General features: G+C 41.8%; 1 protein-coding gene across 1 annotated transcript in view; it reads left to right on the forward strand.

Annotated features, from left to right (window-relative positions):
- The first annotated feature begins 1,101 nt into the window (after window positions 1–1,101).
- The window catches only part of CELF2 (CUGBP Elav-like family member 2), a 393,615-nt gene continuing 378,684 nt past the window's right edge, over window positions 1,102–16,032 (forward strand). Inside the window, exon 1 of the mRNA XM_082852498.1 lies at window positions 1,102–1,130. The gene's annotated coding sequence lies outside the window, so the exon portion shown is untranslated. The remainder of the gene's footprint in view (window positions 1,131–16,032) is intronic.

Raw genomic sequence — 16,032 nt, forward strand, 5'->3', positions numbered from 1 at the left:
CTTTGGTAATCATAAGTTTGTTTTCTATGTCTGTGAGTCTGTTTCTGTTTTGTAAATAAGTTCATTTGTGTCATATTTTAGATTCCACATATAAGTGATATCATATGGTATTTGTCTTTGTCTGACTTACTCAGTATGACAATCTCTAGGTCCATCCATGTTGCTGCAAATGGCATTATTTCATTCTTTTTTACAGCTGAGTAGTATTCCTTTGTATATGTATATATCACCTCTTCTTATGAGATTCTTAAAGCGATTACATGACATGAGGAATATTATGCACCACTGTTCCTAAGAATTATACCTTGCGTCCCTCAGTCTCAAGTTAAGCCCTCCTCCACTTTTAGAATATCTCAGCAGTAAGGCTGCATCTCCTCCTCCTTGCTTCCCATTCCTTCCAAGAACACATCTGTAATCGAAAGATAAGATACTGCAATTAGGAAAAAGTAAGCTCTGCAGTGTATCTCTGGTCGCTCTTACTCACGTGCTGCAAAGCTTCCCTCAGAGACATATCATTTGTGCCGTTTGAATTGTCATAGCATCTGCCTTCAACCATCCCAACTGGTCTGACATTACAACAAAGAAATGAAAAACAGCAATTTGCTACAAAAATAATTGGATTTTGTGTTGTACGTGTTCCTTCATAAACCTCAGGTGACAGAGATCAACAGGAAGACACACCCTCCAATGAATTCGTTCCTAAGTGATTCTTGGAAAGAGAGTACAGTGTGCTTTGTTTCAGTGGAAAACATCCAGATGCAGTTTGGGACTCTCTTCCCTCCTATTTTCCTTCTGTATGTCGTACATTTTAAAATTTGAATGTTTTAAACTCAGTTGAGCTCTACCACCAGAAAGCAGAGGCAGATATTTTGCATGTGTATAAAATGTCCTTGGGAAGTAACCATTGAAACATTTATGGGAATTAATCAGAAATGTGATGAGTCGATTTTAGATTTCTAAACAGTTGCATATACAGTATCTTCTGCACCCATATGCTTCCAGAATGCCCTGGCGCATTGGATTATGGTTTTATTAAACACATTTTTATAATTTAGCAAAATAAGCTAATCATGCTTATCTTCTTTTTCTTCCAGAGAGACAACCACAGAATTAGCTGGAAGTCTACCAAGGTAAGCAGCACACTTTGCTCATTCTGTACGTGAGCTCTGATGCACCCCCTGACAGAAGACCTGTGTCGCCTTGGAGAGGTCTTCTTCACTTTCTCTTCCTCATGTTAGATTTTAAGACCTCATGCTTCCCCATGTAAATGCCAGAAACGGTGTATGAGTCGCATATAAGTGATGTAACCAAGAGGTAATGAGGGTGATGTCCATATATGACTTAGAAATCATTCTCATCCCTTGGAAGTTATATCACATGTACCCATAAGTATATTGGAGCTATTTTCTCCGCAGAGCTCATAAACATGCCACTTCCTTTATTATATTCATGGTTATTGGTAATCTAAAGGCGCATTGAATTGTTTTTTTCTTCAGTATATTCATTAGTAGTATTGCGTTCAAGTATTTATAGATTTGTGAAAATTTTGAGCTTCCTCTAGAGAACTTACATCATAGTTTTGATGATATATAAATGCATTTGTAATTCATATCATCATTTAAATACCTAGTTACTGTCTCACCAGGGAAAGAAATCAATATATAAATTGATCGATGTCTTTAACATATTTTGGATATCTTATGTCACTATATGAAATAAGAGATGATTGCGGGATGCCAATTATAGACAACTAGCCATCAGAAATGATTACCACTATTTATTAGAAGAAAGGAAAAAAAGTAAGAAAGGGAGTGGAAATGTTTTAAGAGATATTTTCCTGGGCATCACATACAGCACCTAGTATTGCGCCTGAGTCCTTGAAGGTGCTTGGTAACTGTCTGTGAATGAATTAATAGGGCATAGGGTTTTGCCTGGGAAGTGTTGGAAACAGAAGTCAAGAGAATCTCAAGAACCAGAAAAAGAAGAGTTTACAGAATGTGATGATGAACAGCACTAGGGAATCGGGGGAGGGTACATATTGTCACCATCTGTTCCAGGAGATAAGCATATTTGGTTGCTTTTTTTTTTTTTTAATGTAAAGAAAATCTTTGCTTATAGGATCATGATTAACATGGCTAAAAACTGTTTACTGTGACCCAAATGTTTAAATTACTGTATGTCTTAATTCTTTGGATAACATCCCAAAGAAGCATTTCAACCGCGTGCTAGTTTACAGGGTTAAAAGTGTGCCTGTGTTCTGGTGTCCCAGCTGAGTTTGTGTGTCGTGGTGCTTTCACTCTGGAGAGAGTCCAGTGTGAAGACCAAGGCACCTTGTCATTCTCTGGAAGAGAGAGAGTTGTGTATCTGCCCATGTTTGTGGTGAAGAAGTTAATCCCCAAATAATGGAATGAAGGATGACTTTTAAACTTTTCTAGAACGGCTAAGGAGTGGGCCACCCGCGTGTTGTCAGATGAGACCCACACGGAGCTGTAATCATGCAGATTAAGAATTACTGAGATGTCTGCGAAATCTGGTGTGCACCCTGCATTCTATTAAGTACTGTTCTGTTGTGAATACCAAGTGGCAATTCCCATATTGGCCTCGAATGATCTGTTGTAGCTGGTTTATTACTGGAGGGAGTCTGCTCTCTTCTTGAGTTTTGTGGGAGGTATTTTAGTAATGAGCCTACTTATTGTTTTTTTCCATGAATTTTGGTTACTCTAATATTGCATTGTGTTGAGAATAAACACGACACCAATCCCATTCTAACTTCGGTGTGCATTCATTGAAATATATGATGGTAAGGGTGTGAATATGTCAGTTACTTCTCAATTATTCTTCTAACGTAGCTTCAGGTATTCTTTTGACTTTCTCTGGGGGCAATTTGGGACATTATCCATTGACAGTTCTTTCCCTTCTTCACATTACCATGAATGTGATTATCTGATGATGAAAACTTCTCTTGCCGTCCAGACTATTTCTTCTGTTAGCGTTTGTTTGTTTTACAGTCTTGTAGAATTCAATCAGTTGTTCAACTTTCAGCCTTTTTTTTTTTTTTTTTCCCTAATTTCTTCAGCCTGTCACTGGGAAAGTGTAAATGAACCCTGGAAAACCTTGGTGCGTTTAGAACAAGGCACCTGTCGTTAACTCGGTTTGTTTGTTGGCTAATGATGAGTGGAACGTGACACGTTGGGGTTTTTATCCGTTTAGTCATAAAAGTGTGCTTACGCGGTGACATCTAGGAAAAGTGGAAAATTGCAATTCAGGCAACTGCCGACTTGTGATATGTGGCTGCAAAGGAAGACAGTGGTGTTTTATAGCAAGTTTATGCTTTGGTTTTCCTTGGCTTTGACTGTCTTGAAATTTTCTGAAAGGCCATTTATAAATATTGCACAGAGATGGGGTATTTCAACTTTAGTTGCTTTCCATAACTGGCCACCGGTTGATACTATTCTGTGAATATGTACAAATCATACAGCAGTGGATTATGTATTGGTTGTTAAAAATGCATCGAGGTTGAGATGAGATATGTGTACAAGGTACTTGAACAGGCACCTGGTTTGTCTTTCATTACGATTGGTAACCTAAATGTGGCTATGAATTCTTGCCATTGCTGAAATTAAAGTCTGGTAATAATATGTCACCAGAAAAAAATTAGATTATATGAGCAATGTGTAAAGCATTGTAATTATATTATAAATATTAAAACCGATGATCTTGTCGGGATTAAAACAAATATTTAAGCTGGCTACATGTTCCGCTCATGCTGTCCTCTTAATCTTGAAGTGTTCTGGCAAAGGGATGTATGGGTCCATTTTCTTGAGCTGTGACGAGGATCATTTTTAATCTTACACATGACTCCGTGCTTTATTTTGCTGTAGCAAAGGACAGTTGTTTTTCTCCATTGCAAGCATGCCTTTCAAGACCTTTTTCAATGGTGCAAAGTTTTTAGTTTAGGTAGATGTGTTTTAATTAAATCATGGTAAAATCCCAATTGTTCAAATGGAATGGAGGCGCTAAAATAGTTGTGATAAGCTGGGGTTTTAATATAAAGGATGACTATACAGAGGAGAACTTTATTTTGGATAGCAGAGTAAACGTGTAAACAAGGTGTATATTAACAGAGGTTTTACTGTTATCCTGCAATATGAGTGGCTGTTTTTGAAAAAGAGAGAGCATTTTAATTCCTTAAACATAGTCTCCTGTTTCTCAGCATAAACGAAACAATATAGAAAATACAGCTATTTAACAGACCTTATAGGAGCATCTTACAGACTACAGTGGAGATTCATGAGCAGTTTTTATTTTATTTATTTTTTTCCCGCGGTACGTGGGCCTCTCACTGTTGTGGCCTCTCCTGTTGCGGAGCACAGGCTCCGGACGTGCAGGCTCAGCGGCCATGGCTCACGGGCCCAGCCGCTCCGCGGCACGTGGGATCCTCCCGGACCGGGGCACAAACCTGCGTCCCCTGCATCGGCAGGCGGACTCTCAACCACTGCGCCACTAGGGAAGCCCCAAGAGCAGTTTTTAAAGCTCAACACCCAGAAGTCAGGATGCTCTTTGAAAAACATTAAGTATTGGTAAATGAAGCTTACAATAATTAAATATGTAAATAAGATGCGATTTTTTACTGGATTTTAGCAGAAACCAGTGGAGGCAGGGGCCAGAGATTAACGTTATAAAAGAAACACTTAACCTTTTTTCTTCTATTTTAATCCAATAACTTGATCTTTTTTCTATGCCTCCTCAGAGGGGGTTAGGAAACAAGTACTCATTGGAAGCAGTGGAATACCCAACGACTAGAAATCACTGTACACCATCAGATTATTATTTGAGCTTCTCTACCAAGAAGTTAGAGCTACTTGGTCGGTGTGACTCTCAGAGAGAAAAGTCATGACGTGGCAGTTTCACTTATGGAGTTTTGGTCTTCAGTTATGGGTCTTTGTTATCTGAAATTTGAACTCAACAGAGTCCATGCAGTGGGAGGGCAAGACTGAACTCTCTGATTGACCACATTTCTCAGTCATGGTTATCACTGGTCAGGTAGCAGCAAGGGGCAACGTGGAGACGAAGAGAATCAAAGCAATCGGCCCAGCTCAGCTCTCCACTTGTGCTCTGTGGGCTCAGTTAGGTGTTCACTCCCCTGTGGGGGGCTTTCGTAGGTGACAGAATCTCGTATTTCTCATTGGCCTCAATTAAGGTGCTATCTTCTGAAAGAACTTGAAAAATTAGAAGGTGGGAATGTTGGTGACACCAAAAGCAAAGGCAACAAAAGCAAAAATGAACAAGTGGGACCACATCAAACTAAAGAGCTTCTGCACAGCAAAGGAAACCATCAACAAAATGAAAAGGCAACCTATGGAATGGGAGAAAATATTTGCAAATTATATGTCTAATAAGGGCCTAATATCCAAAAATATGTAAAGAACTCACACAACTCAATAGCAAAAAAATCCAACAATCTGATTTTTTAAATGGACAGAGGACCTGAATAGACATTTTTCTAAAGAAGACAGGCCACCAGGTAGATGGCCAACAAGAAGATGGCCAACAGGTACATGAAAAGATGCTCAGCTTCACAAATCACTGGGGAAGTGTAAACCAAGACCACAATGAGCTATCACCTCATTTCTCTTAGAATGGCCCTCATCAGAAAGACAAGAGATGAAGAGTGTTGATGAGGGTGTGGAGAAGGGGAATCCTCATGCCCTGTTGGTGGGAATGTGAATTGGTGCAGCCACTATGGAGAACAGGATGGAGGTTCCTCAAAAAATTAAAAATAGAACTACCATATAATCCAGTGTTACCACTTCTGAGTATCCAAAGGAAGTGAAAACAGGATCTCAAAAAATGTCTGCACTCCCATGTTCATTGAAACAGTATTCACAATAGTCAAGACATGGAAACAACCTAAGTGTCTGTGAGTGGATGAATGGATAAAGAAGTTGTGGTGTATACGTACACTGGAATATTATTCGACCATGGGAAAGAAGGAATTCTGCCATTTGTGACACCATGGAGAGAGCTTGAGGGCATTGTGCTAACTGAAATAAGTCAGACAGAGAAAGACAAATACCGCATGGTATCACTTATGTGCAGAATCTAAAAAAAAGTCAAACTCATAGAAGTAGAGAGTGGAAAAGTGGTTGCTAGGGCCTGGGGCTGGAGGAAATAGAAAAAAAGAATGTTGGTATATCCAGGCCAACCTTTTACTAAGTAATCTAGAACTGATGAGCATTTCCTATCTTCTTTATAATCCCTAAGAAAGAACAATTTTCTCAAATTCCCGGGACCCAGGTCTGGTGCAGTTTGATATTTACAACGTCTGTCATTTATTCATTAATTCAACAAACTTGCATCGAACGCTAGCTGTATGCCAAGAATGGTTATAGGCTCTGTGGTGGAAAACAAACCGAGCATCATCTCTTCTCTTAAGTAGTGTAGTCTAGTGTAGCAGGCACAGATAATCACAGTGCTAGGTGAACAGTGTTTAATGCCATAAGAGAGGTTGAAAGTCATATAAATAAACAAAAGGCGCCAAGGGATTTCAGCAGCAAGATGGGATACCTCTGATCGGAGGAAGCGAGGACAGCATCGTGAGTCAACCTCCTGAGCAGGACTTGGACAGGCAGGTCAGGTTGGAGCATGTGGCGGTGGAGGGGGCTGTGCGCTCCACACAGAGAGAACATCATCACCCAGGGGAGGTGTGCAGGGACTGTGCGCAGGGAACAGGAAGTGGTACCATCTTGTTGGATGGAAGGCAGAGGCATGAAGAGCTGCTTGGAGGATCACTGGTTGATGTGAAGGGTTTGGACGCCAGTTTGAGGAGCTGTTATTCTCTTTGATACGGTTCATCCAGGGAGTGTTCTAACCTGTTGCTTACAAAGAGTCGTCTGGGCAAATTGATGGAATGGATTTGGGGAAAGAAAAAACAGTTGACATCCTCCACGTGGGACCCCATGGTACTCCCAGACCTTATCATTCCTAGAGCTCCCCTGTCTCAGATTCACTATTTGGCTAACAGTAGAAAACAAGCCTTCTGGTTTAAGTGATTGTTTTCCAAACCTTACACTGCCCAGTTTCCTGCTTCCAGCACCCACCATCATACTGCACACGGACTCTGAGGCCACACTTGCAGTTGGTAAGAAGTATTCTTCCCTGCTCCAACCCGCACCTCCTAATCTTTTACAGTGTATCCCCCACTTATAGTCTATGACTAAATTCTTTCCTGCATGAATCTTTCTCTTACAGTATCTTTATTATTTTTCCCAGGTTGAATCCATTTCATAAAAGGCACTGTAGCAGTATCAGGGTAGAAACTGCATATTGAGTTTGTAGCTATAGTTCAAGAGGTCTGAGAAGACCCAAGGTTAATGTGGTGCCCTGGTGTATTCTCTTCCTCCTCTGCCATCCTCAGCATCTTGGGTATGATGTAGCTCGTGCTCACAATATGACTGCCACAGCTCCAGCCATCACATGGAGACACAGCTCCAGCCATCACATGGAGACATGACCACATCTAGTGAAGAAGGGCATTTTTTTTTTTAATCATGTATTTCTATTTTAGGAAAGAATTTCTTGCCTATGCCTAAGCTCTTATGGAGGGGAAATTGGGTTTCTGGTATTGGCAGCCTTTATAATGGGAGTCATGTTCTGCCATCAAGAAGAAAGGAAGGAGTCAGGGTAGGGGGAAAATGGCTTTATGTATGTAAGGAGTGGTATCTGCCACAAGAACTCTTCTCTCACTTAACACTCAGCCTATTCCAGCTAGGCTTCTGACCCTTTCATACAGTCCTGGTCAAGGTCAACAGCAACCTCCACCTAACAAAATCCATTGGCCGGTTATCTGTTTTCTTATTTGGTCTCTCAGCTGCACTCAAAGTAGGGACTTCTTCCTTCTCCATGAAACACCTTCCTAGTCTCTGACACCAAATTCTTCCAGTTTTCTCCCTCTCCCACTGGCCGGCCTTTCCCAGTCTGCCTGCCTGTTCTTCCTCCTCTGCTGGACTCCAGTGCTGAGCTTCCCAGGGCTTCCTTTGGCCATTTCTCTCTTCACTTGTAGAGAGGGTGTGGAGAGAGATGTCATCAAGTTCATCTTTATGAGGATAGTTCCCATTTTCACCTCTCCAGCCTCAGCTGCTCCCTTGAGCTTCAAATCTGAATACCCAGCTGTCAGGTCAATATCTCTTCTTGGATATATAATCTTCAATTTGATGTGACCAGAGAGAACTCTTGAATCCTACCCCCACCCACCTTACCACCATGCACCCAGCTGTCCAGACGAGAACTCCGGAGTCATTTATATTGCCTCTTTCTCTCGTACCTAGCAGACCATCCGTCAGTAAAGCCTATTGGCTCAACCTCCAAAATTCATCTTTAATTTGGCCACTCTCTCCATCTCTTTCGAAGCCATCATAGACGCCCACCTGCACTATTAAAATGTCCCCTGACTGGTCTCCCCCTTCCTCTTTCGCAAACCATGCTCCACATGGTAGCCCAAGAGATCTTTGAAAAATCAATCAAACCACATTGTTTTTGGCTTCAAACTGGGTAGTAGTTTCCTCTTGCTGGGAATAAAGTCAAAACAGCAGACTTCGGCTTCCAGGGGCCTCCGCAGGCTGCCTCTGTCTACCTCTGCATCCTCATTGCCTCCTGCCCACCCTCTCCTTTACTTTGTTCTTGACATGCTGGCCTTTCTTTCCTCTTACTTCCTCAGAGCTCCCGCCTCTGACCACCCTGTTCTATGTAGTCCTCTCCACAGCACAGTTACTCACGGTCACATCACCACATTGTATTGTTCACACAGCACTTGTCGTTGTGTGTTCATTTATTTGTCCATTTATCTATTTTCTGTTCCCCTCCCTTCATCCCCAGAACAGAGTCTCCTTTGGCTTTCTTGTTTATTCCTCCATTCACAGGACTCCCAACAGAGCTGGCAGCCAATAGATGTTTGAATGACTGTGTGAGCCCCCATTTTAGAAGAAACTTGAGGACCAGTCTCCCAGTCTTTGCATTTCTTCCTCTGTCTACTTGGAAGTCTCTTGTCATCTCCCAGTTCTTTTTCTCCCTCCCCAAACTATCTCTCACTCATTCTTCTAGACCAGGGTTGGCAAATTATAGCCCACAGACCACATCCAGCCTGTGGCCTGTTCTTATAAATGTTTTTATTGGAACACAGCCAAACCCCTCTATTTACACATTGCCAGTGTCTGGTTTTGTGCTACAAAGGCAGAGTTGAGTAGTTACGGCAAAGACTGTATGACCCAGCAAGCCAAAACTATTCATTATTTACTATCTGGACACATCTTAGATGCCATTTCTCCTCTGAAGGCTTCTCTGTCCTGAAGGGCTTCATGACTCTTCCATTAGTGTCCCAAGTCTCCAGTGCTAACTCCTATCCTAGTATTTGTATCGTTGATAACAGAGTTCAGTGGAGGACTTTTAGACCTTCTCCACTAAGTAGGACATGCATTGAGATCTTACCAGTATTCACAGTTTTCCCTCAATGTCTAGCAGTGCCTGGAACATAGTAAGCCCTTAGTAAACATTTACGTAAGTCTTTGAGTGAATGGATGTTTGGATGCGTGAATAAACGTTTGAATTGGGAAGTGCCCTAGTCTGCTGGGGCTGCTATAACAAAATACCGTAGACTGGGTGACTTAAACATTTATTTCTCACAGTTCTGGAAACTGGGATGTCCAAGATTAAGGTGCTGGCAGATTCAGTGTCTGGGTGAGGTCCAGCTTCCTGCTTTACTGTCTGCTGCCTTCCTTCTGTATCTTCACCAGGTTGGGGGTGGGAGGAGGGGAGAAGGGGAGAGAGAGACAGCTCGCTGGTCTCTTCTTGTATGGACTCATAAGGGGTCCCCATCACGAGGACCCTAATGACCTCATCCAAACCTAATCACCTCCTAAAGGCTTCACCTCCTGATTCCATCACACTGGGCATTAGGGCTTCAACATATGAATTTTGGGGGGACACATTCAGTCCCTAAGAGGAAAGGAAGGAAGGAGGCATTGAAGAAACCTCCCAAAGTAACAGTCTTATACCAGATATATGATTTCGGCCTTCCATCACCCTTCTCACTCTGCTCACTGCATTATACGCTTGGCACTCAGAAAAATGCATCTTATTGGCTGGAAAGTTACTAACCTAAGTTTGACTGTTACCAGGCTGTTCAGAGCTGTTGCTGTTGAGTCTCTGTTAGCACAAAGGTTAAGGGATTGGGCTTTGGGCTCAGACATGCTTCCATCTTTTGTCTGCCATTTCTTTTTGTTTGTTTGTTTGTTTGTTTTTGCGGTATGCGGGCCTCTCACTGTGTGACCTCTCCCGTTGCGGAGCGCAGGCTCTGGACGCGCAGGCTCAGCGGCCATGGTTCACGGGCCCAGCCGCTCCGCGGCATGTGGGATCTTCCCGGACCGGGGCATGAACCCATGTCCCCTGCATCGGCAGGCGGACTCTCAACCACTGCGCCACCACGGAAGCCCTGTCTGCCATTTCTTAATCGTGTGACCTTGAGTGAGTGAATTAATATCTCTGTCTCAGTTTTTCACTTGAAAATTTGCAAAAATTACGATACCCATCATAGTGTCATTGTGAAAAGATAATCTATATAAAGTATTTAGCCTGACACCCAGGGAGTCATCAGTACATGGTAGCTCTTAGAGTGGTGTGTTCAAAGGTAGCTTTGTGCCTGGTATTTGGGTAGTGCCCCTGTCAAGACAAGATGCCTTGTTGCACTATAAGAATCGGCCTAGTGAAGTGGTTCAGCACGTATGCTCTGGAGACAAACTCCAGAGCGTATTCAAGTCTCTGTTCAGCTCCTTACTAGGTCTGCGATCTTGGGTAAATTTCTGCACCTCTCTGTGCCTCATTTTCTTTATCTGTAAATTGGGAGTCATAATAGGACCAGCTGTTCTGAGAAGGAACTGAAGTGATAGGTGTAAAGTGCTCAAAACAATGCTTATTTTATTTTATTGTAAGGAAATTAGAGTGGCATGCTAGTCGAAATCTGTGATGGGGAGTATGAAGGAATATTAAGCCGTAGGCCATAGAAACCTCTAATTCAGATATTAATTATTCAGTGGCTAGATTTTTGCTATGCTGTGGATGATTATTGATTTAAAGCAAAATGTCCCAAGTATTAAATATAAATTAATTAAATTAAATAGAAAGTTCCCTTGACCTTGCTATAATGTATGAAAATAACACTTACCCAACGACGTATATATGCAGATATTGCCCATGTGTCTTGGGCGGCTGTATCAAGAACATGGTTTCCATTAATTCTCCAAATAACCTAAATCAAACCATTTCATTCTTTATGGATGTAAATAAGAGTCTATAGTGAGTGAATTAAATTACACTTGTTTTATAATACAGTGTTCTGATGTGTAACAGACTATCGAAGGAACGATCTTTACAAGGAAAACTTTAGAATATTGTTAAGTTACTCACTGCATGACCTATTTAAATGGCTCAGATTCTTCTTGTTGTAGACTGCATAATTAAATTTTAAATGGAACATGATAAAGAAGTTATACTGGTGATCTCCAGAGGCTTCGATACCCTATTTGGCTCTATAAGAGTATAGCAAAGGCATACTTTAAAATTTAATAAAGGCCTGCCCTAATTTTTTTCCCTTTTAGATTTTCTTTATCTGCTCAGGAATCCAAAGCTGTGTTATATTATCCACAAGTGTTACCTGAAATAAATGATGAAAATAAAAATTCTTTAAAGCACATTTATCCCAATTTGAGAATTCCATTATTTGTGCATGAAAGCTTTTGTGTAGCCATTGAACTCCTTGAAGATAAAACCTGCCATTTCCCGAATGTGTCACCATAGAGAATTGGGGCTTTATTCATACTGTTTGTGGAAGCATTCATATCTTCAGAGCTTCCAGAGCAAAGGGGTACAAAATGTATTCTGTGGAAGATATAATTTTGCAATTAGAACTCCTTATTTGCTATGTAGAAGTTGCACTTCTTGAGAGGATTGAAGGGAATACACACACACACACACACACACACACACACACACACACACACACACACACACACACACACACACACACACACACACACACACACACACACACACACAGCCTGTTGGAAAAAGGGCTAATGCGGAGTAAAGGAGAATTCCTGGGTTGAGCATCCTAAGAGCTATTGGAGCCTCTTGGGTAAAGAATTTTGTTTCATAACCTTCCATCGTTCATTTTCTTTTGTATTAGAAGGGATGCTGCCAAGATAAAATTATATGTTAAATAAATTTTTCTCATATTTACTTAATACTGCTTTGTCGTATACAGCATGTTAGGAGAAACGCTTCTCTGTCTTCCCTAAAGGATTTCAGATTTTGCTGTCCACTGAGCTTTGACCAAACACCAGGTGCGAGCTTTTCTCTTCCCACCTGAAGAAGGTATAAGGTTTTTATTATACCTTCGTAAACATTTGCCTCCATCAGTGTTTGGAATGTTCAAGCTCCTAAGGTCACGTAAATTAATAAAATTTATTCTCATTTATACATACTTTTTTTTTTTTTTTTTTCTGTACGTGGGCCTCTCACTGTTGTGGCCTCTCCCGTTGTGGAGCACAGGCTCCGGACGCACAGGCTCAGCGGCCATGGCTCACGGGCCCAGCCGCTCCACGGCATGTGGGATCTTCCTGGACCGGGGCACGAACCCGTGTCGCCTGCATTGGCAGGTGGACTCTCAACCACTGCGCCACCAGGGAAGCCCCTATACATACATATCTTTAAACCTTGTAAACATTTCTTTTCAGATTAGGTTTTGTAAATGTTCCTATTATGTATTTCCCTTTGCCTTCTTTCTGACAAATATACAGATTTCCTTTTGGGCCCAAACTACTCAAGCATCTGATGTTGGTTTCATTTTTCAAATAAGCAACACTGAACTCACATACCGCCATATAAAACCAAACTGAGGCAGTGACACAAGCCATCCTTAACCCTCTGCTTCTTGTGCTTTTGGTGGGGGAGGAAGGATGGAACGTCAAGGAATAACGCTGAGCTACATAAAGGATGCTAAAGAGAAATCCTTATCAGGAGCATGATTATCCAGTGAACAAGTGGAAATTCTGCTTTACCAGCACGGTACAACATTTGAGACCTTCTCTCAGTCAGGTTCAGACCTATGAAAATCAGGTGAGCATCTCCAAGAGTAACACCTGCTGGCCTGTAACTCATTATAATGCACCGAGTTCCCTTTCCAAAGCAGAGGGAAATCATTCCCAAAATAGGCTTTCAGTGAAATAGGTTTCTGTGAATAGTTCACAATTTTAAAAATATATGTAATGAACAATGAAGATGCTTATGGACATAATAAATTAGGAAACTTTAAAATCTGCCGATATTTAACAATATTGTTATTACTAGTTGCATCACCGAGCGCCCATATGAACAAGGAACGGAGTCCTGTGGAGGATGCAAGGTACGACGCATCCTGCTTTTAAGGGGTCGTACAATGACCCCTGCTTTTAAGACCCAAAAAATTCCAAAAGTGGAAATTTGATTTCTAATAGGAGCAAGTATGTTCTTCACTAGCTCTCCATGCCTAGGACAAAGTCTGTCACGTGATAAGATGAAAAGGTTTCTATGGAATGCGTTAAGTATCATATCAATTGACCAAATATTTACGTTTGGAGAAGAGCGAGAACGTTTTTTGGTAAGGCAATTAGAAAAATCTCACCATGAAGGACGTAGATCTGAGAAAAGACACAGCAGTAACAAAGCAAAGAGCGAGGAAGATGGAGTTTTGAAATAGGGATTCAGCCAGCTGGTTTCACCTGGGTGGTTTGTTGAGAGAGTAATGAAATGTGAGAGAAGTAGGTAGAAGCCAGCTTGCACACTTTAAAGGGATAGAAGAGTTTTCCTTTTGCTTTGTTTTGTTTTCAGTGAGCCATTGGAGGTGTTTGAGCAGGAATGAGCAGGTGTTTGAGCATGAATATATGATTCAAAGAGTATGTGAGCGAGGTGACTCTGATGGTGTCCTGCAAAATGTATTATTCTGGAAAGAGCAACACCAACCCATAAACTCCGTGACGACTAGGACCAAGTCCATTTTGTTCCTCTCTTTTATCCTCAGCACCTAGAACAGTGCCTACAGGTGCTCAGATATCTGCCAAATGAATTAATGGTAAATGGGAGATGAGGATTTTTCCAGGTAGTTCAAATGAGGGTAATAAATACATGAACTAGATTGGTCTTTGTAGAAAGAAAAAAAGCAGTGATTGATTACAGAAAATATTGGGGAAAAAAAATCAGTGTTACTTGCTGAAACTCAGGCAATGAAGGAGAAGTTTCTGGTTTGTCTTGCTTCTGGTTTGGGCATGTCATTGGTGTCACCCATCAGACCCAGCGAGAGAGGTCTGGAGAAGGCTTTTTGGGAAATGCAGGGCTAGAAAAAGGGTTGCTTCACCATTGAGTTTGAGATAAAAGCCAAATATTTAGATGAGCATTTCTGGTAGAGGGTGAGGGACACTTGTGGATGTGGAACTGCAGGTTTGAGCGTTGAGTAATAAAGCGTCTAGGGAGTTGCTTGCATAGAAGTTTAGTTGAAGTCATTTTGTGCACACACGGGTTTTGTGGTTGTCTGTCACAGTGACATCCTTTGCCATATTAGGCAAGATGCAAATTTGATTCGGAGTCCTTGAGGGCAAATGATGTTGAAGCAGAGATGAGTGTAATACTCAAATTGTTTCTAATTCATTCTGGAAATTTCTCAAGAGAATGAAAAAAGGAAGTTCTCTGGGGGGGTGACTTACATATAGACTATGCTTTCCCTTTAAATGCCTACCTCAATCGCCATCTTGGTCCTGACACTCACTATGAAAATTTGGTACCTGGCACTCCTGGAGGGGTTGTGTTGGCGGCAGAATCCTATATGCTGCCCGCTCCCATTTGGCCTTTCTCATCTTGGCCTGGTGTTTCTGGACTAATTCCATGGTGTCTGGAGTTTGATCTTCTCTGGGTTCTTGCCTGAAGCCCTGGCAGTTGACCGTGTTCCGTTGAGAAAGTCCTATCCAAGTTCAACTTCCGTGACGGGAGATTCGTTTAGGGATGCTTTGGGACAACTTTAGGGAGAACTGTTAAGGGAAAATAGGTCATAAAGGCAACCTGGGAGCTGGTACAGCAGATCAGCCCAGGGGTTGTTGAATCTTGTAGATTTTAAATTTTGTCTGTGAATGTGTGTGGCCATTCAAGCATCCTACAGAGATGCTTGTGAAGGTGAAAGAGTTATGTTTCTGTTTCGAACTAGAGGACAGTAGTCCTTTAGAAAATTGGGAAATGAAACCCTGAAAGGAACTAAGGATGGGAGAGCAAGATAAAGTCAGAGTAGTTGTTGTGAATTTTCAACCCAGTGACTGCAAAGATTTATGTATTTTATGCTTCTCTCTTCCTCTTCCAAGCTCTCAGTGGATCCTTTCCCTTCTCTGACGTATGTGGGCATTGTAGTTGACTTTGGTGAAGTAGAAAGCAGCAATAAGACCTTTAGAAGGAACAAAGGTAAAGAAATCGTTGCTCTCACTCAAGCAAAAGCAATTAGTTTTCCAAAAACCTTTTTAAAATAAATAAATGTCTTACCTAAGAAGAAGAAGAAGAAGAAGAAGAAGAAATTACTCTCAGTGGAGCAATAATCACATTTTAACATAAAAATTGTCCAAGGTCCCAAAGTAATATCTGCATAAGAATTGTGCAGATATTCCTATGTGAATGTTCTCCCCCACCCACCACCAGCCCTGTTAGTTTTTGTTTTTGTTTTTGTTTTTTTTTGTGGTACGCGGGCCTCTCACTGTTGTGGCCTCTCCCGTTGCGGAGCACAGGCTCCGGATGCGCAGGCTCAGCGGCCGTGGCTCACGGGCCCAGCTGCTCCGCAGCATGTGGGATCTTCCCAGACCGGGGCACGAACCCGTGTCCCCTGCATCGGCAGGCGGACTCTCAACCACTGCGCCACCAGGGGAGCCCCCTGTTAGTTTTTGTACATCCAACGGGAGGACTTTTGAGTAGATG

Source organism: Leucopleurus acutus, assembly GCF_964270905.1.
Source record: "Leucopleurus acutus genome assembly, chromosome: 1".
Taxonomy (NCBI): domain Eukaryota; kingdom Metazoa; phylum Chordata; class Mammalia; order Artiodactyla; family Delphinidae; genus Leucopleurus; species Leucopleurus acutus.